Source organism: Peromyscus californicus, unplaced genomic scaffold (genome assembly GCF_007827085.1).
Source record: "Peromyscus californicus insignis strain IS unplaced genomic scaffold, ASM782708v3 Scaffold_18__1_contigs__length_77618521, whole genome shotgun sequence".
NCBI classification, from domain to species: domain Eukaryota; kingdom Metazoa; phylum Chordata; class Mammalia; order Rodentia; family Cricetidae; genus Peromyscus; species Peromyscus californicus.
In genome coordinates this window covers 67,654,667-67,681,568 of record NW_026294480.1, presented here as the reverse complement: position 1 = coordinate 67,681,568, position 26,902 = coordinate 67,654,667, and the positions used below count along the sequence as shown (strand labels likewise).

Genomic DNA, 26,902 nt, shown 5'->3' with positions numbered 1-26,902 from the left:
GCTCTATTCTGGTTGTTTTTCTGTACATGGTGTAGCTGACCCTGAGTGTTGGTGTCATGGCCCAGTTTCTGCAGTTCACTGTTCTTACAGTCCCCACATTCAGGAGGGAAGAACATATTCCTGGCAGCTACTACTACTGGTGCAAATCACCGACTGACCACCACAGCGTGGCTGGGCACTGGCTGCCTGCTAATGAAGGCTCATGGTGGGTTATTTCTTTCTCTTTGTTTATTTCTCTTATGGGAATGTGGTGATGTATTTTGTCTCCCAATAAAATAAAACTTGCCTGAAGAGCAGAGGAAAAAGCCAGCCACTATATACAAATCAGACAATCGTAGCACACACCTTTAATCCTATCACTCGGCAAGCACAGGGATCTGTCTGGATCTCTGTGAGTTCAAGGCCACACTGGGAACAGTGCCAGGTGTGGTGGCACATGCCTTAAATTCCAACACTAGTTAACCATGGAGGTCTGTACAGACAGACAGAAAGTGACAGAGCTGGACAGGAAGAGGGAGTGATGTAGCTGGACACAGTGAGCAACTCAGATGACAGAACAGCAAGTATTTTCTGATGTCATGGCATTTGTACCTCCTGTTCTCTTCATGTACAAACCTCTTTACTCAACATTTTGCCTAGCTATCTCATTTTCATCATTCAGCTCTCAGTTTCAACCCTGTGTATACTAAGAGTTCTTTAAGTACTCAAGACATAACAGCTCTGAGCATGGTCACATTTTATCCTGTTTTCCTTTGTAGTGATTTTATGATTTCCATCTTGATGGTTTTTAGTGGTGCTCTTACCCCGCGAGGAAAAGTCATGAAACGTGACAGAATCCACTAACAAGAGTTTTATTCAGACATGGAAGAAAGGGATAGATGTGATCAGGCCTGTGGAAGGACACATGTGTGAAGGGGGGTGGGGGTGGGGAGAACATGGGGCCTGTCTTTTAAGGGCCAGCTTGCACCTGCGCACACAGGCCTATGTGGCTACACTTGCACATAGATTATATGATTGCACCGCGCGATTACATGACCATGCAGCCACAGGGCATGGTTTACGTAGGACTAGGACATATGACCTGGAAATGGCTAGGCAGAAATGACTAAGTGTCTTGCTGGGCACGCACAACCATGGGGGCGTGGTTGGAATTCCTATCATCCCAGACTATTTGATTTTATAAAAGATGGCAGATGAGTGGGTGTGGGGCATCGTGTCTCCCAAAAACTGCTTCCAGCTGACTTGGTGTGCAGCCACTTCAGCTTCCCAACATGGCGGTGGTACGTTTTCTACCAGCTCTGGGAGCCATCAACTCTCAGAAATAGTGGGTCTATGCTTCTATCAAAGCAGCGTGTAGCCCAGAAACCTCTTTTTGTTTTGTATTAGCAAAGGCTAAATCCACCACGCAGCTTAATGTGCCCCTTGCATAGGCCTCATTCCCGCCATAGGGCAGGTCGAGTGCACACGCTAGGAACGCAGGTATAGTAGATAGTAGGTCAAACACGCAGGCTGCCGCTAACTTGAAAGAGACAACTAGGAACTGTTTTTAGGTCCGTTTTAGTATCTTTTTACTCAGGTTTTAGGTGGAAACTCTTGTCAATCCATTGGGTGCCATTTGTAGCTAGAGTTTTCCTGCCTGGCCCACAGTCAGGACAAATCTCTGTCATTTGCCACTCCCACAGCCGCTCAGACCCAACCAAGTAAACACAGAGACTTATATTGGTTACAAACTGTATGGCCATGCCAGGCTCTTGCTAATTGTTCTTATATCTTAAATTAATCCATTTCTATAAATCTATACTTTGCCACATGGCTCGTGGCTTACCGGCGTCTTTGCATGCTGCTTGTCATGGTGGTGGCTGGCAGTGTCTCCTTCCACCTTCCTGTTCTCTCAATTCTCCTCTCTGTTAGTCCTGCCTATACTTCCTGCCTGGCCACTGGCCAATCAGTGTTTTATTTATTGACCAATCAGAGCAACAGATTTGACATACAGACCATCCCACAGCATGGTGGGTGTCGGTTGGCTCTTGGGGGGAATAGGGAGGGGAGCTTCTGACGTCCTGGGATGGTGGGCTGTCTGTCGTCTGTTGCCCTGGAGTTGTCCGTCCTTTGTGGCTCGGAACTTTTTGGCTGACAGGATACTGGTGACACAGAAAAAGCTTAGAGAAAAAAAGAATCATTATTATTTTATTTTATTTTATTTGGAGTTTTCCCAGACCATGGGAGTTAGCACTTATCTGAAGTAGATCCAGCCTGTCCAGATGGGTTTAACATGGTTTCTGGAGCTTGGGAAAATTTTTGAACATGTTAAGAAGTAGCCATGAGGAAATTAGTGACCATTGTAGTGTTTAGTACTCTGCTTAATTTTTACCTGAGACAAGCTTTATTAGAGGTAGTTTATTTAAGGCACATGTTTCCTTTATTAGTTTAGCATTCAGGAGACACAGGTAATCAATTGCTGAACATTTAACAGTGATAGACTGTTACATTACAGTCTGTTTTTGCAGAGCCCAGACACTTTTGGGTCTGGGAGTGTAAATATCTTTTGATTATTACTGTTTTTTGTTTTTTTTCCTTACCACCTGGATATTTTTGGTGGTCCTTTTGCCTCTAGCTCTGTGTGGCCCTAATTAGGAAAGGAAGAGCTTATGGGGTGATACCTCGTTCCTCTGGAATTGGTGACAAGGCAGTGGATCCTGATGTCCTCTGGAGCTTGAGAGAATAGGGCCCTGTCTGTGTCCCTATATATGAAGGGAGATTTTTCTGGGATGGAGGTGAGATAAAAGGTTTCAGATGAGACAGGTGGACCAAGTGAGGAAAGCCCTCAAGTTTAGCAGCCGTGGAGATTACAAGAATTACCTTGAAGGGTCCCTGCCACTTAGTGGGAAGGGGTGAAGGGTACTGACCTGGAGAGGAAAGAAGAACCTGGTCCCCAATGTGGATTTGGGGTGGGCAAGGACTGTCACAAGGCTGAGGTAAGGAATGGTCTGCGAAGTTCCACAGGATAGACCTTAGGTGACATGGCAGGGGAGTTATCAGGCTGTCTGGAACAGTTGGAGGGTTGGATAGAAGACCTGGTGTTAGAACCGGCCTTCCATACATTAGTTCAAATGGAGAAATTGAAAGAGGCTTTTTAGGAAGAGCCCTGAGCATGAAGAGAGCTAGAAGCAATAATCTTACCCAGTCGAGATGAAGTTCCTGTGACATTTTAGTAAGAATAGTTTTTAAAGACTGGTTGGTACACTCCACCTTTCCTGAGGATTGAGGACGGTATGGGATATGAAAATGCCAAGGAATGTTAAGAGCCTTAGCTAGTGTCTGGGAAATCTTGGAGGTGAACTCTGGACCATTGTCAGACTGAAGGGAAGCAGGATTCCCAAACCAAGGAATGATTTCTTGGAGAAGGAGGTCTGCAACTATCTGAGCCCGCTTATAAGAAACTGGGTATGCCTCCACCCAATTTGAAAATGAGTCCACCATCACGAGGAGATATTTAACTCTCCTGACGGTGGGCATATGGGTAAAATTGAGCTGCCAGTCAGTCCCTGGAAGGGAACCTCTAGCCTGGTGGGTGGGAAAAGGCTGACTTCTATGCTTAGCGTTGGGATCTGGTTTTTGGCAACTCTCACAAGAGGGAGTAATAGTTCTTAAGAATTGTAAGTCATCAGAGCTGGGGGGCAGGTGGGCTTTTACAAATTGAGACAGAGCAAGACTATTAGGGTGAAAGAGCTGGTGTAGATAGGACAGAATTTTCCTAGTGTCAGGGGTTCCCTGTGAGGGTGTGAGCTGCACTGTATGGGTTCCCTGTGATCGGTGGGGTGAGACTTAGTTGTTTCCCTTAGAGGTGATGGAGCTATCAGTCTGATGAGACCAGCAGTGGACAATTCCTATAGCCCTGGGGAGGTGGGAAGCCTCTAGCATGGCCATTATTTGGCCTGAGTTAGATATGGATTCACCTTTTGCTGTGAGGGGGCCACGCTCCCTCCAAATAGCAGCATGGGACAGGAGGATATGAAAAGCATATTTGGAGGCAGTGTAAACATTTAGAGATTGCCTCTGTGCCAATTGGAAGGCACGGGTGAGAGCTATCAACTCAGTCTATGGGTTAGTGGTGTGTGCGAGCAATGCCTGAGCTTCTATTAACTCAGTATCTGGTGTAGCCCACTTTACAGGTCCCCTCATGTAAAAAGGAGCTGCCATCTGTGTACCAGGTATAAGTAACCTGAGGCAATGTGCCCTCCTGTATGTGTGAAGGATGAGGTAACAGTTCCTCTAAGGTTTCAGTGCAGGAATGAGAAGGAGAATAGTCAGCATTAGGTTGAGGGAGGAGGCTTGAAATATTAAGGGGTGGATAGGTCTGGAAAGTAAGTGTGGCATCTTCTAGTAATGCCACCTGGAGAGAAAGAACCTGGGAAGGAGGTAAAATTTGTAAGCCTTTATAAGTTAAGAGATGGGACAGGTTATGAGAGAAGACAGTAATAGGTGACCCAAAGGTTAGCTTCTCTGATTCCTGAATAAGGAGTTCAGCAGCTGCTAAGGCATGGATGCAAGGTGCCCAGCCCTGACTGGTAAGGTCTAACTTCTTTGACAGATAGGCTACAGGTGCAAAGGAGGGTCCCAGCTGATGCCCTAGAGTTCCTGGGGAAAATCCTTCCTTCTCTGCTACATAGAGGGAGAAGGGATGGGTTAGGAGGTGAAGCACTGGGGCCTGGAGAAGAGCCTGTTGGAGCTTCTGGAAAGGTTTAGTGACAGGGTGAAGGAGGGGCTCATGTGGGGAGGCCTAACTTGCCTCGTATAAGGGGCGAGCAAGGAGAGAAAAAGATGGAACCCAAGACCGTAGAAAGCCAGCTGTCCCTTATCTGCAGGTGTCCTAGCCTGCTCCCAAACCCACCTGCGTTCCTCAGGAAGTAAATTATTAGCAAGTATCATATATATGTCATGAAAGGTGAGACTATAAGATTGAGTAATATATTGAAATTCTTTAATAAAGGAAGCAGAATTAGAGGTATAAGAACCCAGTATTTTTTCTATATGAGAGAGTTCTGCGAGAGAGAATGGGACATGGACCTTAACCAGTCCATCAACTCTGGCCACTTCTCGCAAAGGAAGAATGGTTGGCGGGTTTGAATGGCTGGGATCAGACCCTTTAGCAGTCTGTAGCAGGAGTGGGTAGCAGGAGGCATAAAGGTTGGGGCCAGAGCCGGACCTTTGGAAATGGCCACCATTGAAGAGGAGGAGGAAGCCAGAGGAGGAGCCAAAGGTACAGGCGCCCTGGGAGTAGGGGTGGGAGCGGAAAGTCGGATAGGCAGAGGTTCGTTTGCAGGATCTGGAGCTAGAGATTCTGGGGTCAGGGAATCATCCAGTTCAGGCATAGCTAAGAGCATATGGGCAGGAGAGAAGGAATTCAGAAGAGATGGTTTAGAACTTAGATAGAAAAAAGCTATAATGTAGGGTAACTCTTTCCATTTGCCTGTTCCCTGGAAGAAGTTAGATAATTCCCATAAAATATCAGGATCTAAGGAGCCGCTCGGCAGCCATTTTTTGTTATTCTCTAAGGCATATTTGGGCCATCTCTTAGTACAGAGATGGACAAGCTTAGGAATCTTTAAGCAAGGCATTGAGCTGAGAGGTTTTAAAGCTTCAAGAAGACATCCTAGGGGAGAGGTAGGACTGATGGGGTTAGAAGCCTTATTTCTCATGTCTGCAGCAGAGAGGCAAAAAATAAAAAAATGTGATCCTAAGCCAAGGCCCCAGGTGTCCCTAAGGCCAAGGATGGATCTGTACCATGCACAAACTACCAGACGACTTGTCAGATGTAAGGTGGGAGCCTAAAGCACGTGAAGGCAAGGACTCCTGGGAGTCTGACAGCACTTCCTGCTTCGTCAAGCCAGAAAAATGTGCCGACCTTACACAGCCTGAAGACACACCCAAAGATGGGGGTCCAACTGTGAGAATTATAACTCAAACTGCAGATGTGGGAGATGGCTAGAAATTTTAGCCTGTGATAGGGGCTGGCCATAGCCAGTGAAGACTGTGGTTGGGGGTAGCCCCAGTTTCAAGGACACCAGTGGGTGCCGGACACTCAACGGTCATTCCCACAGATCCAGGAGACTGTTTACACTCTTTACGCTGAAAAGTGGGGGACTCACCAATCGAAGTAGTCAGTGGTGTGTGCAGGATCCTGTGGCTAGGCAAGTGGACAGTGGGCTGTCGTGGACGGAGTAGACTTCCCTTGTACAGGTTCCCAGGCACAAAGCGCCTGGAAGGGCCTGTTGAGTCATGGCACCAAAATGATGGTTTTTTTGGCGGTGCTCTTACCCTGCGAGGAAAAGTCACAAAACAGGACAGAATTCACTAACAAGAGTTTTATTAAGACAAGGAGAAAGGGGTAGACGTGATCAGGCCTGTGGAAGGACATGTGTATGAAGTGGGGCGGGGAGGAACATGGGGTCTGTCTTTTAAGGACCAGCTTGCACCTGTGCACACAGGCCCATGTAGTTACACTTGCGCATAGATCACATGATTACACCATGCGATTACACGACCACGTAGCCACAGGGCATGGGTTACGTAGAATGTATGACCAGGAAACGACGAGGCAGAAATGACTAAGTGTCCTGCTGGGCATGCACGACCATGGGGGCATGGTTGGAATTCCTATCACATCTGGCCTTAAAAAGAAAGATGTTCATTTCTTCCTTTTTGTGACACATTATAGAATGCAAGTTCTATATAGGAAGAAGTTGTTTTCTGCTTATTATCTTACTCTCAGAGTTTAATACATCTGGTATACTGTCTTAATGAACATTTAAAAACAAAATCTTTTTACAACATACTTTGTGATATTATTTATTTATTTTTATTTATTAATTGGCTGTCATCATTCTAACTTCACGTGTCTTCATGTACCTTTGATAACCAACTATCATGTTCATCTCAAGCTGCCATAACAAAATAACATAAGCTGGGTGACCCGAACAACAAAACTTGTGTTTTTTTTTCCCCCACAGTCTGGAAGCTTTATTCTTAAGCTGTTGACCAGTCTGTACCTGAAAAAGCTTCTCTTTCACTTTCTGGCTTGCAGACAGCCAATTCCTCAATACAACATATAAACATGGAGATTGGGGCTGGAGGAAAAGGCCAAACTCGCTGGCATTATTTGCTGTTTGTTTTTAATAAGGACAGGGATACTATCGGATTACCACTCTACACTTAGAACCTCGTTTAACACCAGTTACTTCCTCAGAAGCTCGTCTCCAGACACAGCAATATTGGTAATTAATCTGTTACTTTATGGTTTTCAAAGGGCACACCATCCTTTTCCTCAATGGTTTCATTCAAACACACAGGTGTTCATATTGCTGCTTCTCTCTAGTGAACTCCTTTTTAGGTCTTATTAAAGTTTATTCTTTGTTTTATGATGTCTTTATAGAGAGAAATGCCTTCATTCACATGTTAGTAGATATGCCCTTGTTTTTCTCCATAAAGGGCCCTATAAGGAGTAGTTTTTTGTACATTTATTGACTGACTAAATTCATTTACACATTTCCATAATGAACTTTCATCCAATACCATATTCTCTATCTCCAGCTGCTAATTGTATTTACAGTTGACTCATCGATTTCAGTTCCAAATTAAGTGTACCCACATTCACCATTTGCTGACTCCCTGGTCAGCTTCCTCTCATGCTTTTCTTCCCCACCGCAGTGCCTTCTCCAGGCCACTCAGGCCTAAAATCTTGCTGTAATCTGTGACTCATTCATTACATGTTCATCTGCTAGAGTGAATTGGTCACCAAGAAAGTTGTTACTTACTTTGATCTTGCATGAAATATTTCCTTAAAATTAGTCTCTTGATTTAAAAATTAACTTTCTTTTTAGAATGACTTTCGATCTATAGAAAATGACAAAATAGTTCAGAATATTCCCTTATTTCCTACCCCATCCCCTTGCCATCAGCATCTTGAACATCACAGTTAATTTAGCATGAGTGACTAATGAATCAATATCAATATATCTGTTACCAGGTGAAATTCAGACTCTAGGTTCATATGTTTTGAATTTTGTCGAGTTATCATGTTACAGTGAAATATTATAGTTTTATGTTGCTTTAGCTCCATTTAGAGTATAAGTTGGTCTTTCTTACGTCAGAAGGAGGGTTCCATCACCCTGACACAATGTCTGGTTTTTGACACATTTTCTCAGTTCCTCAATGTGGTCCACATAGATATCAGCTTTATATAACTTCTGCTCTTTGTGGGAAAGCTAGATATAGCCTGTTTAAATGGCCCTCTTGCCCCTCAGACTCTGCATGGGCACTAGAGATATGCCATAGTAACTACTGCTCAGTCATGTGGGTCCTCTTGGAACTTGTGTCTGCCTGCTTTAAACCTATCAGTTAACATTCTCCACAGGAAACAGGGGCGGAGGGATCTCTGCAAACACAGTAGGATTTACATGGGTGTATAAACCTTCTTTTTACTCTTAAAATTTGCTGTTTAAGTACTTAATGGTGATGCTTCACAATGGCTTGACCCTGTGGATTATAAGGGATTTCAGTCACATGATTAATATTCTATAAATTGCAAAATTCCTTAAATTGTTTGCTAGTATAAGCAGGACCATTATTAGTTTCCGTTGTAATTGGAGTCCTAGAAAGGAAATGCATAACAGATATTTGACAAAGCCAGGTTCCAGATATGACACAATGGTATTTTCCTGGAGCTCTTAGGGCCCCATGCCATGCCCAGGGCTGTGCTCTGTGGCAGTCTAGTTAGGTAGAGACACTATGTGGTGCACTCTGAGCACACCTGACAGCAGAGAACGACCCAGGCACAGACAGCACTAGCCCAGATATCAAGCTGATGTAAAAACCACCCATTAGTAATTATGCACCAGGAGCTTGGAATACTGTGTAAAATGTGCTCTCGGTCGAGGATATGCTCTCCTGAACCTCCTCTAACTTCCTCCCTTGCCACAGTCTGATCATTTATATCAGATCAAAGGCAAGCACAAATCCAAAATGCAACAAAAACCTATTTAATTAACAATGGTCATTAACTTCTAAAGATTTAAACCTAATGTTATTTGCATAAGATCTGGATCTTTAAATTTTGAGGCAGTTGAAATTCTGAGCTCAAGATGACTCTTCTACTAGGTAATAGAACACTCAGAAGTCCCCGAGAAATGAACACAGAAAACCCTGAAGGAGAAAACAATTGTATTTTCCCGTGCGAGCATGAAAGTACATATCTAGCTGATACTCTAAATGAAAGGAAAATGTCAACAGTATCAAAGCATAACAGTTCCATGTAGACAGAACTCGCTGGAAGGATCTAGTTCTTACTACATTTCACAGACAGTTTGATATAACAGATTCTCAGACTGCACCAAAAGTAATTTTAGGTGAAAATTTCAAAATAATCTAACTCCTACTAATTGTACTCTGGGTTAGCCCCTTTCAGCCTCCAAGGAAATTTGAGAAATGTGCAATTACGCTTGCATTCCTTGGCCACTGTATTTATAATCCAGAAGAAATATCCTAAAAAAACTTTCTTGATTCCAATTTACCCCAGTTTTTCTTCTTATACATCTCCCAAGCCTGCTCACATTATTAAAATACAAATTTGTACAAAAATACAAATTTAAAAACTGAAGTTTTAATAATAATAAATACAAAGGAACCTTGGTAGATTGTGCCCTCAGTGCCTGAGAGGCTGGAAATGAGGAAGTCTCCACTTCTGAGGTAAAAGACAAGATAAAATTCCTTATTTTGCATGTGTTTGGCCGTGATAATTTGATGGATGGTAACTTGAGCATGCACCAGCAGTGGAAACATCTATAGTTTCAGTAACAGACAACTCACTTCACCAACCCTTTGGAACAGCCTCCTACCAGCAACAGCCAGGGCTGCCCCAGGCTTCTCTTCTAGGCAGGCTCTCCCTGCTTATGCTCTAGAGACAGAGATGCCAGCAGCTCAGTGTTACTGCCGTGTTTCAATAGGATTGCTTTTATTGTTCTATTCACTCTTTATTTTCAAGGCAAGGAAACTCAGTTGAAAGAGTGTGCTAAACCTTTCTTCTGTTTCTGTGTCCAAGCTCATGTCCCATTCATTCCCACTTTGCACTTACTAGACTCCATCCTCAAGGACATCATCCCAAATATTTCCAGACTTCTAGTATACCCTCTCCACATTCACAATCCTTCTGCAACTTGCCTTTTTACTCAAGTTAGGCCAGTTCCCATTTTCAGTCCACCTCTATCCTTCATTGGCTAATTTATATGTGATATCAGTTTCTGTTGAGCCTCAGTCACTCTTTTCAGGGTACCCATTTTGGGTGGGGATGTGCAAACTGGAGCTCCAAAGCTACCCATTGTGACTGGAAGACTCTGATCCCTCCTCTGTGTACCCAATAAACTGCCACGTGAATTAAAACAAATGGCACAGACCCATCCCTGCCTCTCAGCCTTTTCAGTTTTCCTGGGGTCAGGGGTCTTGACCACTCTGGCTATCCTCAGTCTCTTCAACTTGTCTGCCAAGTACATCTTCAGGTGGCCAACAGTGGGATGTAAAAAAATAGAAAAAAAGCAGTCTTTCAAGTCAAGTATAACAATAAATATCCTTGAGGAATCATAGTAGCAGCAGGGAAATCTGGCTGGAGGGTCTCCCCCCCCCCCCCCCCCCGTTTCCATAGTAGCATTTATGTCCCAAAGATCATGTAATAGTAGAATGTTTTTCCCTCTTATGAATACAAAAACAGGGAAGTTCCAAAGGCCAACTGAAGTTCTATATATCCTGGTTGTAATTGTTCCTATACTAGGGTTTGGGCCTATTTTAATTTTTCCCAACGAAGGGGCCATTGATAATCAATACTGGCTCATTTCCGCAGTGAGGGAGAACAGAAAGCTAGGTGCGCTGGGGCAGCCCAGCCCTGTGGCTCATGTAGTTGTGGAGCCCTGCCTGCCCCTCGAAATTCAGGCAATGAGCATCGGATTCTTCTCAGTGTTCCGTGGACCCAGAGGTCAGAAAGGGCCAAGAGGCCAGAGAACTCTGAGCTCTGCTCAAACGGGCAAGCTTTAAACATACCTGGCTCAGTGACCACCAGGGAGCAAGAGAGGCTTCGGAGTTCACTTGGCCGGCTTTGCCAAGACTTGCCTGCATGTATCCAGAAGGGGTGTGTGTGTGTGTGTGTGTGTGTGTGTGTGTGTGTGTGTATGTATGTTATTATCCTCCTGAGGGGGTCCAAGCAATATGTAACCGTAGTCTAGAATGCAAAATAATTTACAGAGATTTTAGTATGGGCTCTTTTTACATTAGCTCCTATGTGTTTTCAATTTTCAACATCAATGGTTCCTTGTTTAGGATCCAAACCATTTAGGATTAAATTTTACAGTCACTTGTACAAAGTTGCAGAGCTGTTGCTTTGAATGTTTTGCTTCTCTGGATCTTAACAAAAAGCTCAATAATTGTATAAAATGTTTTGCCTCAGAGGACTGAGAGAAACCCATGTTATTTTACTCTGTCACTTACGGTTGCAACCCCTTGGGTGAGAGGACTGAATTCCTACCCTCTGCTTCTATTTAAAAAAAAATTTTTTGAATCTTTTCTGAGGGTCAAGCCCCACACATTGGGTGCCAGTTTTAGGGGTGTCTACAACCAGCAGAATAATGATCTGCCAGAGGCAAGAAGGTAGTTGGGGTCAACATGACTCAGTAGCCAGTGTTGGTTTAAACTTAGGGAGTCTGTCCCTGAGTAGTTTATTTTAGGCATGTTTAATTAAGCACAGCACAATTTGGTGAAAACTTTCCTGGTGATAACGAATGCAATCCATGTGCACAGTAAAGCTTTGAGACATGATTACATTGAAATTCTTTCATTCTTCATCCCCACTTATTTCTTAAAACCCCAACAGGCCACTTGTTAGTTAGGTTAGCTTCACTGCCTGTTTTAGACCTTTATCTCTTATTTAGGTGATTTCCCCTCCACTTTCTGGGCCTGAACATTTTAACTAGTCACTTTACAAATGAGCTGTAGTCCTATGCCCTGCCTGTTAATACTAGATTTTGTTTTTTCCAGATATTGTCTACCTTAATGCTTCCTATGTATCCAATCCTATTCAGCCTTGAAAATTCATTTATTATATCTATAACTAATATATGCTAGGTAATATGAATATTTCCCTTCCTTAAATCTTCTAGTTTTTTAAAATGAGAGTCCATAATACCTTATATTTAAAATCTTTAATAATCCAAGTAAGGAGGGTTCATTGGAAATCACTGAACACCTTTTTAAATTTTAATTACAATTTTTAAATGTTTTTTAGTGCTAGTGTAAAATTCACTGTCTTGTTTCTTTACATCTTTAAATCCACAGCTGTCAAACAAAAGTCTAATTACTCTTTTCCCACTTGTTTTTTCTATTCAGTCAAAGTAGGAAATTTATCTTTCTTTTAAGATATATTTAATGTTTAAAATAAAGGAAAACAGTAATTTTTTAAAGATTTATGTTGGTTTTTGTTTTGTTTTATTTTTTGCTTTGTTTTTATTCTTTTCGCTTTTTTGAGGAGGGGGGGGGCGCCACTCAGCTCCCAAATAAATCACACAAAGAGGCTTATTCTTACTTATAAATGCCCGGCCTTAACTTGGCTTGTTGCTAGCCAGGTTTTCCTTCTTTTTTTATCTAAGTTTTTTTTTTTTAATTCATTTTACATACCAACCGCAGATCCCCATCTTATCCCACCTCTGGCTCCCCATCAGTCTTCCCCCTATCACCCAGCTTTTCTTAACTTAAATTATCCCACTTATCTTTTGCCTCTGGGCTTTTACCTTTCTCTACTTCTCTGTGACTTGCTGTGTAGCTGGGTGGCTAACCCCTGGTATCCTCCTCCTGTTCTTACTTCTCCTTCTTTTCCCCAGATTTCACCTCCCATTTATTCTCTCTGACTGCCAGCCCCACCTATCCTTTCTCCTGCCTTGCTATTGGCCATTCAGCTCACTATTAGACAGATCAGGTATTTTAGACAGGCAAAGTAACACAGCTTCACAGAGTTAAACAAATGAACCATAAAAGAATGCAACAAATCTTTGCATCATCAAGACAAATATTCCACAGCATAAACAAATGTAACACATCTTAAAATAATATTTCACAACAGATTTATTTTATTTTATTTATTTTTGTGTGTGTATGTGTCTATGTGTATATGTATATTCACTTAGAGGCCAGAAGAGGGTTACAAGTGATTGTGAGCCATTTGACATGGATGCTCAGAACTGAATCTAGTCCTCTGTAAGAGCAGCAATCACTTTTAACCACTAAGTCATCTCTCCTCCTTCAAGGTTAGTAATATTTTTAAATATTAGCATACAAAGGAGTTATCTGGAAGACTGACAAAAGGCAAATTCCCATATATCCCCAAATCTTGATTTGTCATGTATTTTTGTTGATATAATTACCATAAACTTAGTGGCTTAAATAACAAAAATGTGTGACCTTCCTTTTTTTGTAAACTAGCATTTAAAAATGGCTTTTTGTGTGTGTGTGGGGGGTTAAGTTGGTTCCCTTTCTGGAGCCTTACATGATACTTTATCTTTTTACCCATAGCAGCTCCTGGAAGGCACACCCAGTCTGCTCGTGACTGCTTTCCTCCATCTTCCCAGCTGGCCACACTGAATTCTGGGACTTTCTTCTATAGTCACATTTTTTTCCTTTGGCAGCTGATTCTGCTTTTACAGAGCATGTGGGTACCTGGATACTTTCCATATTTTAAGATCAGCTGACTGGCAACCTTAATTCCATCTGTGACCTTTTCATTTGTCAACCAAAATAGACAACAGATTTGGGGATTTTGACATGTTGTCTTTAAGGAGTCGTTTATTCTGCCTCCTAGAAACTTGGGATGATGGGGTATAGACGATTTCTTTATTAACAGCCATTCCAGCTGATTCTAGTGAAAGCAGCCAGACCAGAACAGTGAGAAAGCCTCCTCTAGAGACTTACTCATAGTGGCCCTATGTACTCACTTTTGGATCCAAGCACAGAAGATTTGGTTTCCACACCACATTTGATGTGAGGAGACCATTGAATTAAGACTTCGGTAAGATGACAGAAAGAGCTGCTGACACAGAAGTGTTGGCCCTGGCAGAGTTCATCGTTGTCAGAGGGGCTTCATTTTAGCTTGTTTTACATGATAGCTTGAAAGTCAAATTTGAGAATCATTTAAAAGCCTGAACGCAGAATATCAAGAAAGACAATGTAGAATGTAATTCATGAAATTAGAGCTGGAGAGATGGTTTGTAAAATTATTTGTCATGAAAGCCCGTGAAACCCTGAGGACTTGAATCCAATCATCAGAACCCACCTTGAACAAAGAGAACAGACTCCTGAAAGTTGTCTTCTCATCTACACATATGCCATGGCATGCATGTGTACATGTGTGCACACATACACTCCATATATAATATATATGCATATATATACTAATAATAAATAATTTTCAAATTTAAGTCATAATATATGAAATTAAATCCTCATTTGGTTTTAATACTATATTTGGCTAGTATTTCCTTATTATTTTCTTGGTTATATTAACATTTGTATTTGTATTTATATTTATTTATGGAATATTCACATTGCGTATGGGAATATGTCTTTTATCTACCCAAACCAGAAGCTGTGCAATAATTATGTTAGGAATCACATTTAACCTCCTATCTATATTAACAAAAAGATTAAGTGTGCTGGGACTTGTATTACATGATAAAGACAAATTCAACTGTTTAAGTACATAATTCATTCTTGCTTAATGTATTTTGAAGTATAACCTGCTTTCTAAAAATGTGTACTTATCAATTTTGTGTGTACCATGGTACCTGTGTGAAAGACAGAGACAATACTGGGGAGTTGGCTTTCTGTACCACACGGATCCTGGAGTTCAAACTCAGGTTGTCAGGGGGCATCTTTACTGCCTGAGCCATCTCACCAGCCCCCAGACATCATCTACATGTTCATAGCTTGGGTACTGATTTATTGCTGACAGTTTATATTATATGAGAGGTCAATAAATATTTATTAAAATTCTCTTTGAAGAAATGGTCATAAAATTTAGTAACAGATGGATGTTGTATTAGCCAGGGTTCTCTAGAGGAATATAACTGTTGTGGAATAATCTTTTTGTATGCTCTGAAGATGTGTCACTCAGATTGGTTTATTTAAAAGCCGAATGGCCAATAGTTAGGCAGGATTTCCAGGCCCAGGGGATGTAGCACGAATCTTAAAAGGTCTTGTTAATAAAAACAAACCCAGAGCCAGGTATTGGGGTGAATGCTGAAAGATCAGAGAGACAGAACAAGCCATAGCCAACCTCACCTCGCCAACTTCTAAACTGATCTTGTTTCCTCAAACTGGAAGCCTCTGAGTCCTCATCCAAATGGATCTCAGCTGAACTGTTGCTGAAAGCCTCAAAGCTTAAAAGCCTAAAAGCCTCTAGTTCCTGGTCCTCACGCCTTACATATCTTTCTTCTTCCTGCCATCACTTCCTAGAATTAAAGGCGTGTGTCTTTCCCAAACAAGACATGAGATCTCAAGTCCTGGGATTAAAGGTGTGTGTCACCATACCTGACTGTTTCCAGTGTGGCCTTGAACTCACAGAGATCCACATAGTTGAAAGTTTTTCTGTGTCCCAGCCTGACCGCAGTCGGGACAAATCTCTCCCACTCCCATCCCTCAAGTAAACACACAGAGGCTTATATTAATTATAACTGCATGGCTATGGCTCAAGCCTTTTGCTTGCTAGCTCTTATATCTTAAATTAGTCCATAACTATTAATCTATGTACCACCTCATGTTCTGTGGCTTTACCTGTGTCCCATTACATGTTGCTCCTTGGGCAGCTCGCTGGCATCTCCTCAGCCTTCTTCCTGTCTCTCTCTTTGAATTTCCTGCCTGCTTCTAAGCTACCCTGCCATAGGCCAACTGCCTTTATTTATCAACCAATTAGAGCAACACATATTCACAGCATACAGAAAGCTACCCACAGCAGATCCGAATGGATCTCTGCTTCCAGCATGCTAGGATTAAAGGTGTGTGCTATCACTACCTAACCTCTATGTTTAATATAGTGGCTGTTCTGTTCTGTGACCCCCAGATAAGTTTATTAGGGTGCATAATATATCAACCACAAGAGGACACCGGGAAGATGGGAGGAGACATGGTGGAAGCAGGAAAGCAAGATGGACAGTATGTAGATGAGGTAAATGAGCCTCGGAGCAGCACATAGCTGAGTAGGAGTGGGTTAATTTAAGTTATGCAAGCTAGCTAAAAACATGTCTAAGCTATCAGCTGAGCTTTCATAATTAATAATAAGTCTCCGTGTCATGATTTGTAAGTTGGCTGGTGGGACAGAGAAAGATTCGCTACATACAACCTAGAGAGGGGATATATATTACAAGGAGGATTTTTAGATTGGCTTACAGGATATGGGTTGGGCTGTACAAAATGACTGTCTGCACACTGGAAAGCTGAGAATCTGTGAGCTGTTCAGACCCTAACGTCAAATTCCTTAGCACACCCAACTGACATTGAGGGTCCAGAGGATTCTGGAGAGCCAAAAAAAAAGCATGTTCTGATGTCAGGAGAGGGTAGCAACAGCTGTAGTAGGCAGATTAGATGTACTCATGGGCCAACAGGGGAAAATCAGCAGTATTTATTTTCCCACAGACTTCTCTATATCTGTGCCACAGCCTGAAGATGCCACCTACTCTGTGGGAAGACTCCTGCTCCTTCAATTAACTTTTCCAGATTTGTGCTTTTTAGTTGATCCCAGATCTAATCAAGTTGACAAATAATACCAACAACCACAGATGTGAATACTTAGCAGAATGTTTCTGAAGAACTAGTTGCATCAGTTTAGTTCCAAAAAGAAGGTGGTTAACCATATTTTTATTATTAACTTTGTAAAGTATTTTTTAGAGCTGAAGCATGGAAAAATCTATTTACTGTATTACTTTTGAAAGATTGGAGAAGAAAGAAAAGTTAGGCAATCATGAAATCTTAATGAACAAAATAATTAAGGCAATATTTTGTCTGGCCCAACTCATCTAAAATATTAATTCAACTTAATTCTCATTACAATCCAGAAGTAAAGAATAATTATCTTTCACTTTTGAGAGAGGAAACATGCTATATTGTATGATTTTTCTTCTAGCTATTAAGTAAAGTTAATTAGCTATTCAAACTTGAGTCTCTGAGTCCAAGGTAAATGCTCTTTATTGCATAAGCAGGCTTCAATATGTTTTATTTAGTATGATACTTGCTTTTAGTGGAGGTAGGGTGAGGAGACAAAGTTTTACCTTATTTATAACTCACTAATCCAGTATGATACTTGCTTTTAGTGGAGGTAGAGTGAGGAGACAAAGTTTTACCTTATTTATAACTCACTAATCCATAATTGTAGAAGGCATGCACAGGCAAGCCAAGCTTGTCAGTATTTACCTTGGAGTTAGGAGGTGATATGTTTTATGGCTGACTCTATTATATGTTCAAGCAAGAGCCATTCTATGGAATTTAGTAATTGTTCCAGAGTTCTTACTTAAGTGTGTCTGAGTACATTTGGGCCCTTTGTAAAGTCTGAAAATTTATTTTTCACATCTTGAAAGTTATGATGTCACCAATAAAGGTGCTGTCATATGGTGAGGATTACCTTGCTGTGTCCTCAAATGGGAGAAAGGGGAAGGACAGAAAGACAAACTCTTTCCAACAAGTCCATTGTAATGGTGTTGATCTTTTCACTGGGATACATTTCTCATTACCAAAACACCTCCCCTAAGGCATTACTTTATGAAACAGCTGGGTTGGAGGTTAGGTTCCCCACATGTGAACTTAGAGACACCATTCAGACCACAACATTGCATAACTTCATATAGTTCAGTATCCTTCAGGGCATTGAATAAAAGTGTCCCTAATACAAGTGATGTTCCCTGAGTCAGGACTCTGTACTGCTATAAGAAGACACCAATCAATTAAGATATAACTCCATTTCCAACTAAATACACAGACAACCACAAGCAAAACAGGTAGCTATGTTTGCTATATCTTGCTAAGGTTATAATTAAGAAAGTTTTAAGTTGGCATTAAGTCATCCAAATCAAGTAATCCCGTTTTGGACCTGAAATTCAGTCAATAGTATCATAAGGAATTTTTCCTGGTTGTTTTAGAGTTATCTGGGAAGAGGGATTTCAGTTGAGAAAATGCCTCCATCAGTTTGCCTGTAGGCAAGTCCCTAGGTCATTTTCTTGATTAATGACTGATGTGGGAGAGCCCAGGTCACTGTGGACAGTGCCACTCATGGCCAGTTGGTACTAGATTATATAAGAAAAGAGAATGGCCAGGCCATATTGAACAGACCTGAGGAGTAAGCCAGGAAGCAGTACTTGTCCATGGTCTCTGCTTTAGTTCATGCTTTCAAGTTCCTGCTTGAGTTCCGGCCCTAACTCTCCTCAGTGATGGAATGCGATCTGAGAGTTGCTCAATGGAAAAAAAATCAAGTTAATTTAAAGAGGGAAATTACACTGGTGGTGCCAAGATGAGCCCCTGAAGTGAAGACAAACAGAAACTGCTGAAGAGAGACAAACACTGGCAGAGAACAAAAGGAAGGAAGCTGATCTAGTTGTTTGGAGGAGATTCTGCAACTCACCTGTCAGGTGACTTTCCTTACATTACTTAACATTTCTTGGTCTCAGTTTCAGCTTCTAATTTGGGCAGATACTTTCTAATTCTCTTTTTAGCAACGAAATAAGGAGTATAGTTAATAGGTTGCGCTGAGGGTGAGATTAAGATAAATTTGTTGGCTAGAAATAGATTTTCATGCCAGTTAGGATTTCTTTCCTGGAGTCTCTCCATGGGTGGAGAGAGGAGGTCAAGCTCATTAATGGTGCTTTCCATTTCAATTTCTGTTACTCTTCCACTTCTTTGTGCTTTCTTATAAGTGACCACTTTCCACTTAATGCACTATACTATGGAATAAGCCCATGGACACCACAGCCAGGCCAAACTAGCCTTCTTATAGTGGGTTCAACTCCTGTCTTTCTTACTCTTGTTTCTAATCGTAATTTGCCTGTATATTACCACCACTCAGATTTCTCCTTGAAAGCTGCTACTGTGGAATGCCACCTGGAGTGACATCATCAATGAAAGTTTCTGCCATTTAACAGCCCTAGGAGGCATTCACCACTGGACTAGTGAATGTATTTTTGTTGTGCAGACCAAGGCAAGGCTCTATCATGGCAGAATATTGCGGCAGGTTGTCTGAGAAACTTAACGGGCTCCTTGCAAGCCAAGGAGAAAACTGATAAAATTAAAAATATTGTCTTTTATGCAGTAGAAAGATCATAGTGGATGATATACCCTGTCTTGTTTTAGACAATACCTTTTTTTTTTAAATGAAGGCAGGAAATATTTTTTGAGAATTGCTATATTCCCATGATTTTGGAATTTAGAGTTACATGACTATAACTTGGAGTTTTCTAGACAGCTCAAGCTCTTAGATGTGCACTGAAGGCTCCATTGAAGTATATTGTCAAGGTTCCATTCGCTGATGTTTATTAGAAAGTGAGGATGAGAATATCATTCTCTTCTTGCCTCAGTTTCGGTCTAGACTTTACAGTGCTGGTATTACTTTTACTCTCACAGTAATATATTTTTAAGTAAAGGAAACATCTCTGTTCCAGTCTTAATCCAAACAGAGTCCCATCACAGATGTGCATTAGCGTTCAGATACCGCATGGACAAATACTTGCAAGGGACACTTGCTGCATATGGCATTCAGTCAAACTGCACCTCTGCAGGTCTCTCTAAGACAATCTCACAAGCAAGTCCTTGTTCTTTTTTCTTCCCTGCTGTTCATCAAAGGTTCATTTGTGCTGAGAAGATGCACAAATGCCACCTGTCTTGGCCCAAGATCAATGTCACTTTTCCTAAAGTACATTTCTGCCTGGCTGACTATGTATATGTGATATTATTTCAACTACATTAGGCAGTTGATATTTTTTTCTTGTTGGCTAGATTCCCAGTAGATCCTGATACTGAAAATCAGGTTGGGTTAGTACAGTCCACATGTGCCAAGTTTGGGATCTCTGGTTGGAGGAAATGATTTAAATCAATCTCACCCACTTTCAAACACCTCCGTTAAGCACTGCTTACAAAATAAGGCATATGGATTATGAAAGGACAGCCTTAAATGCCTACCATAACAAAATCTATGGCCAATTTTCAATTTTTCCTTTAAATGCCCTTTTGCCTAGAGCAATTTATAAGTTTCTCCCACCATTTAATTATCTAAATCTAGGAGCAAAGTTAAAATAGAAAGTCAAGGGAATATCTGTACTGCATCTATAGTATCCTAAAATACTGGAAAAATGAAGTTATTTTCATTGCTACAGTGAGTGGAATTATAAATGTATAGCACATACTTTATACTTAGAACTCCAGGCTTGATTTAGCGGGAGTGGTGAGCTGAATATGGACAAGTGTGCTTGGGGACAAATGACACAGCAATTCACAACTGCACATTTTGTTTATCATCCTTCTGTACTGGGCAGGGTACTCCACACCCTGTTGGCTCAGTCCTCACATCAGTAAAATGTGAAAACGTCCTCTCCTAGAGGCATTCTGTGAAGATGGAAAATCACCTCACATACCTGGTAATGTCAGGGATTTTGAAAAATTACAGTTAAAAGTTTTAAAGTAAGAATAATCTTGAGTTTGACCCAGACCATTTTTGGATATATTATCATTTGCTGTTGATAGCATAATTGTCATTGTTGACATCAAAGTCAGTTTCTTGCCTTAGCTCTGCGACTGAATACTTTTTTTCCTGCTCTTGTAATAGTGTTAGAGCCACAAAGCCTCCTTTCCAATTATATGATATGAAAGCTGAGTAGTCAGCAATGGGTTAATAAAGAGCATATTATTTATGCATTTGTAAAATGAATCAAATGCACAGATAGGCCTTTGGTACCCACTCGTTGGCACTGGTACATGATTCATTCTAAGGTTCATAATGTAATTTCATTTCTGTGCAAACAAATAGATGATTCTAATGATATATCAGGTTTATAATTGTTGAACTTAAGTACTGTGTATAGTTTGTAAAAACAGAAGACTTTTTTCTTATGACTTAGAATCCTTAATATTTTCTAACAGTCCATGGAATATTTGATATGGTCTGATAGCAAGACCTGGCAATTACAGTCCTAAGAGTTTATGATACAGATAAGGAAAACTGCAACACTGATCCTCTTCATTGTGTTGTTGTGCAGGAAAATTTATGAAAGTCAGGGGATCTGGTTTATTAATTGCTGTATTCCCAGAGCTTCCAACATCTAATGAATACTCAATGACTAAGTGGGCTTAAATTTATTATGGTATTAAAAGCAATTCTTTTACATCTCTGTTTTCTTTTTTAAAGTTATACCAACACAATGCAAATTTAGTACCACTGAGAGCATCATTAATCAAACATACCTTCATGATGGAAACATAAGGATTTTCTTAAGGTATGCTTTTATCACCAGAAAAAAATTATAATAGCATCATTATTCTTTAAAATTAAAATAAAATAGAAATAATTTTAGAGTATTTAATTTAAATTTGACATAAGTTATATTCCTCTTACTCACCAGTTAGTATATTTATTATATATGTATGTATAAAGAATATGTGCATATATATACATATGTAGCAATCTTATATGTAATATTTAATAAATTGATAATGCGAAGATACTCTCTGTTCTAGTTACTTTTATGTGTTGCTGTGATAAAAACACCATGACTAAAAGTCCCTTGGGGGAAGAAAGGGTTAATAATGGTTACACTTCCACATCACATCCATAATTGAGGGAAGTCAGGGCCGGGACTCAAAGCAGAAACCTAGAGTCAAGAACTAAAGTAGAAAACGTGAAAGAATGTTGCTTACTGGCTTGCTTAGCTTGCTTTCTTATACAATCAAGGGTCACTTGATTAGGAGAGGCACTGCCCACAGTGGGCTGGACTTCCTGCCTCAATCAGTAATCAAGAAAATACTCCGCAGACCAATATTATCAACTTAACTCCTCGGTTGAGGTTCCTTCTTCCAAGGTGACTAGTTTGTCTCAAATTGGCAAAAACTAACCAGAACACTCTCCAATAAGTGTCTGCTTGGGAGGATCTATCACTATGCTTGGCATGTGGTAGAAGTTCAGTGATTATCTATCAAGTACATCTAATTTAACGAAATATTCTCCTCTGCATATCTTTCTGTCATTTCTGTTTGTAATGTACATTGAATTTTAAGTGTATTCTGGAAGTACAAAGCAAGTAAATAATTTTATATATAAAATTGAAGAACAGCATTTTAACACACTAAACATATTATATTCCCCTAAATTATTTAAATTACTAGAGTTGTAGACTCTAGGGTCTAGAATACAGGTATATAGGTTTGCTTTTGAGGATAAAGTATACTTTCCACATCTCAAAAGCATTTATAATTTATTCATTCCAGTCCAGTACATAAGGGCAGGATTTTTTTTTAATATTTATTTATTATGTTGTTTATTTATTATGTTTACAGTGTTCTGCTTGCATGTATTCCTGCAAGCCAGAAGAGGGCACCAGATCTCATTACAGATGGTTGTGAGCCGCCATGTGGTTGCTTGGAATTGAACTCAGGACCTCTGGAAGAACAGTCAGTGCTCTTAACCTCTGAGACATCTCTCCAGCCCAAGGGCAGGATTTTTAATGGTTCAGAACTCATCTTGTCTTTAACCATATTTTGTCCTTGTGTCCGTAAGTATTTCTGACCATTCTGTCATCTGAACGTTAGGGATCAGGTCCCTTTCACCTGACATGCTTTTGCTGCTGTAATGGCCATGACATTCTAGAACCCTTGAAGTCTTTGGTACAAGTCAAGGCATCGAAGCTGCTGTACCAAGTTCAAATGAGGCAACTGGCAGCATTAATCAGTAAGTTGTTAGAATTATTATCGTGCCTATGATACTCTAAATCTTATGCAATTTAGATGTAGGTCAAGCTATACTTGTGAGAAGTACAGTAATGTTAGGTTTAGAAATTATTCCCTAAATGTGGCAAAGCACAGAGTATCAGATGTTGAAACAAGACAGGGGCATAGCTTCCTAAAACATATGAAAATAATTAAATGTTATGAAAAAGTATAATAATAATGTAACTCATTTCTCTTTACCTATTTATTCTCTTCTTTTTGTGTTAAAAATAGCTGATATTTTTGAAGATAGAGACTGATATAGGACTAAATTTACATTAAAAATGGTGGGGTTGTTTTAATCTATAAAACAACCAGAGCTTAGATTTCTTGGTAATCTATAGTAATTAACACCTTCAGGAAGGAATTAAGTTCCTTAAACTGTGAAATGAATTTCATCTGCTAACTCATCACTATTGTGAGTGAAAAAAAAATCTCGATTTGACAAAAATTAATATAACAGTTTCCAACTTTTAACCACAGATATGCACATAAACAAGTACTTGTAAACTTGCTATCTGAACACGGAACAAAACTTTTATTTTATCAGAGCAGCAAATTTTAAGTGTTAAGGCCGGGAAAAGGGGTTGTTTAAAATGAGGAGGTCTTCAGTGAGAGCTGAAGTTCCCGAGGTAGCCTACTATCTAGGTAAGACTGACAGTTGTGCACACATACCTTTAGTAAAGCCCACAATGCTGGCTTTAGAGGGAAGCCCCGGGAAGTTTCCTTGACTCAGCATGATGTAGCCTAGAAGCTAGAATTCCCCACTGTTTCAAAGAGCCTGCCTCACAGTCTGCCTATGTCCTCACATTTCCCACCATGTTGACGCAGTGAAGTACTGTCACAAAGAATCCAAATTCATTTCCTTTCACATTCTTTCTTCATGGTTGTCTTTTAGTCACGTGGGTATTTCTGGGTTGGAAGGTCTCAGCGATGCAGAGAACATTAAGTATCAAGAATATAGCCTGCAGTAGATCCTGTGCATTGTTATAGATTTTGTTATAGATTTTCTCAGTGTCTGTGTCATTCCCTTTGGTCGGTGACCAGAAAATACCGATGAAGTGTGACTACAACTTCATTTATCGATATTGTATCCCCCGTAAGCATTAAGAAGGCATGTGTGAAGACTCCAGGAGAAACATAGGCCTTAGATCGAGGCATGCTTTGTACATTTGTGGTTGGATTCTGAGCCAAATACTTCCTCACAGAGACATTTCTACAGAAAGTTTGTTCCGTTGTGTGCACTGGAACCAAAGACAGTGTCAATCTCTGTTTATATTTTAGACACACATCATCACCACTCTCCCATCTCTATCAAATTTTCAGTCTCAATATGCTTTGCATAGCATTTATTATATTGTTTTATTTTCAATTTTGTAATGCATAAAGAACAGACTCTAACTATAGATTTCCTCAGAGCATCATAACCAACCAAATTGGTTATAGTAACAGGACTTTCATGAAATGCTTAATCAGATATGCAAGGTTTTAGTCAATATATCATCTATAAATCTTTGAGTTTCATGTGAAAGTGGCACAGCCATAGACAGACCTCAAAAATACCGCAACTATAAATATTGCTAGAGGATGTGTAGAATTACAAATGACTTACAACACTATCATGCTATGACAAAAAGGAAGCTTATACATGTTTCAAATACTAATGCCAGGCACCCTGTCCTTGTAGTGTAATGCAGGATAATTACAAATCAATCACAAACAGTAAGCAGAAATATTCCTTCCCAACTGCTGAAGACTTGACAGGTAGTAAGTCTGTCCATGAACAACCAGCAAGCGCAGTAAAGTTGCCACAGGTGAAGCAATGGGCAGTACATAATTGTAAGTCTTACAAACGGGATTATTCCGTGCTGTGGTTCCATACCAGGATTAGGTGGGACCAAGTACTTACTTCCAAGTTCATCTTGTGTATTTTACAATTTCTCTGTAATTACTATACATCTAATCTTTAGAATTGGAAATTTAAAAATCTTTAGGGAATTGTATAGTACACTCGAAACCTATTTTTAAAAATTAGCTTATATCGGGAACAATCTAATTTATTCGTGATAATAAAGCCTTTTTGTATGCTGGCAATTCACACACACACACACACACATTAAAACCACTTACATATAAACACACACACTTCCTTTAGTTGCCTGAGAGAACAATAAATGCAGTACCTTTTCAACATTCACTCTTGTTAAGCACAACAACCAAGCTTGTTGAAACAGTCTAAACAAGATGAGCAGCAGTTGGGTAAGGTCTGGAGGCCTACAGCTGCTCTCCCTCTATCATTTGGCCACCCTAAAGGTCATGTGCAGTGGTAGATGGTTACAATACCTGCCTTGACTATCTGCCTCAACACTTGGGGTTCTGCACTGGGGTCTTCTCTGGTTACTTGGAGGAATGTTGGCTCAGCATATAGTCAAGGCAAGAGTGACTTCTAGTCAATCTTCCATCTTATTCCTTGGAGTGGCCCTCAACATGGAGGATCGAGAGGTTTATATCCTTCCCCACCTCCTCATTGCAACGTGACATTCGCAGGCACTTTCTATATGGTTTTCCAGAGTGTCTTCAGCAGGACCGAGCCTCACTTTCCACAGCAGACATCGTCTCACCATTAATCACCCCCTTTTTGCTCTCTTCCTTTACTACCTCATTTCCTCACTCCTAGCTTGCCAAATAGATTACTTGTATCTAAATGCCCATGTCACAGTGGTCTTTCTGAAAATGGAGTATAATCTAAGATTTTATGCAAGATATTAGGTAGTTTCTGGAAGCTCAGGGTGGTGTGTGTGAGTGTGTGTGTAAAACTCTAGATTTTCTGAAACAATACTATATATGTAAATGAAGTGCTTTTTCTAGGCTTTAACTAGATCTGAATTTAGTAGGTATGAGAGGAATACTCCACAGAACAAGGTATATTGGATTCATTTCTACTAAAGACATAATGAAAGAGCTATGACAAGTAGGTACTGATTATACTGATTATACTTTTGGAGATCCGTGAAACCTTCAAAGAGAAGGTGGTATTTATTACACCAGTTGTTTAAAAGATAAACAACAATTATTGAAAGTGGAGACAAAAGAATGAAATGTTGTTTTAAGTCAATGAGAAATCAATGACAAGTTAATAGAGGTGTAAAGGAAAGTTGATTATTCAAAGAGAAGAACACTGTTCCTGAGCTCAAGAATGTCTGAAGCAAGAGGGCAGAAAGCAAAGTGGATCTGTCAGTGGCAGTCTGGGCATTTGCGGAAGCCCTGAACAGAGTGGGGGAAGAATGCTTCAGAAGCATTCATACTGAACTATTTTTTTTTCTCATGTGACTTCTAAAAAAAAAATAGAATCTCACCCACGCATCATCAGTCACTTCCTTTGCCATCATTATTTTGAAAGTATGACTCACTGATAGAACATTTTCCCTGAAACTGAAGACATTTTAGAATTTGTGGATATTTTCTTATGCTCTCTGAATAGGAGAAGATTGCCTGGGATTTCAACATTTGTTTCTGTCTTATTATAATTCATTTATTTAGAACTTCCACTTTAAGGCACAGTGCAAGCTCCCTGTGTCCTGAAGGAGACTGTGAATGCTTCTCTCCCATCTAAGGAACCTAGGAACAAGAGTAAAAGCATAAAGTCCAAAACAAGGCTGAAGCAGAGTCAGGGACTGGGCAAGCACTGCTCTGGGGACCAGGAATTCAGGCCTCTCACTTGGGAGCTCTTGCACATGGTTTGTTGGTCCTTGATGAATGGCTGAATTTTCATCATCTGTTTTTCAGTGAGGTGTTGGGTTGGACCACCTCCCAGATCTCTACTGGTCACAACTACTTGTGGTAAGTCAAGATCAGGGGTGGAACT

At 40.4% G+C, this 26,902-nt stretch overlaps 1 long non-coding RNA gene across 1 annotated transcript; it reads left to right on the top strand.

The window, feature by feature from the left end:
* The first annotated feature begins 12,561 nt into the window (after positions 1-12,561).
* LOC128113742 (uncharacterized) lies at positions 12,562-26,878 on the top strand. Its single transcript, XR_008219612.1, has 4 exons — positions 12,562-13,337; positions 13,603-21,551; positions 22,609-22,823; positions 26,824-26,878. It is a non-coding gene; the product is annotated as an uncharacterized LOC128113742 (long non-coding RNA).
* Positions 26,879-26,902: the final 24 nt, after the last annotated feature.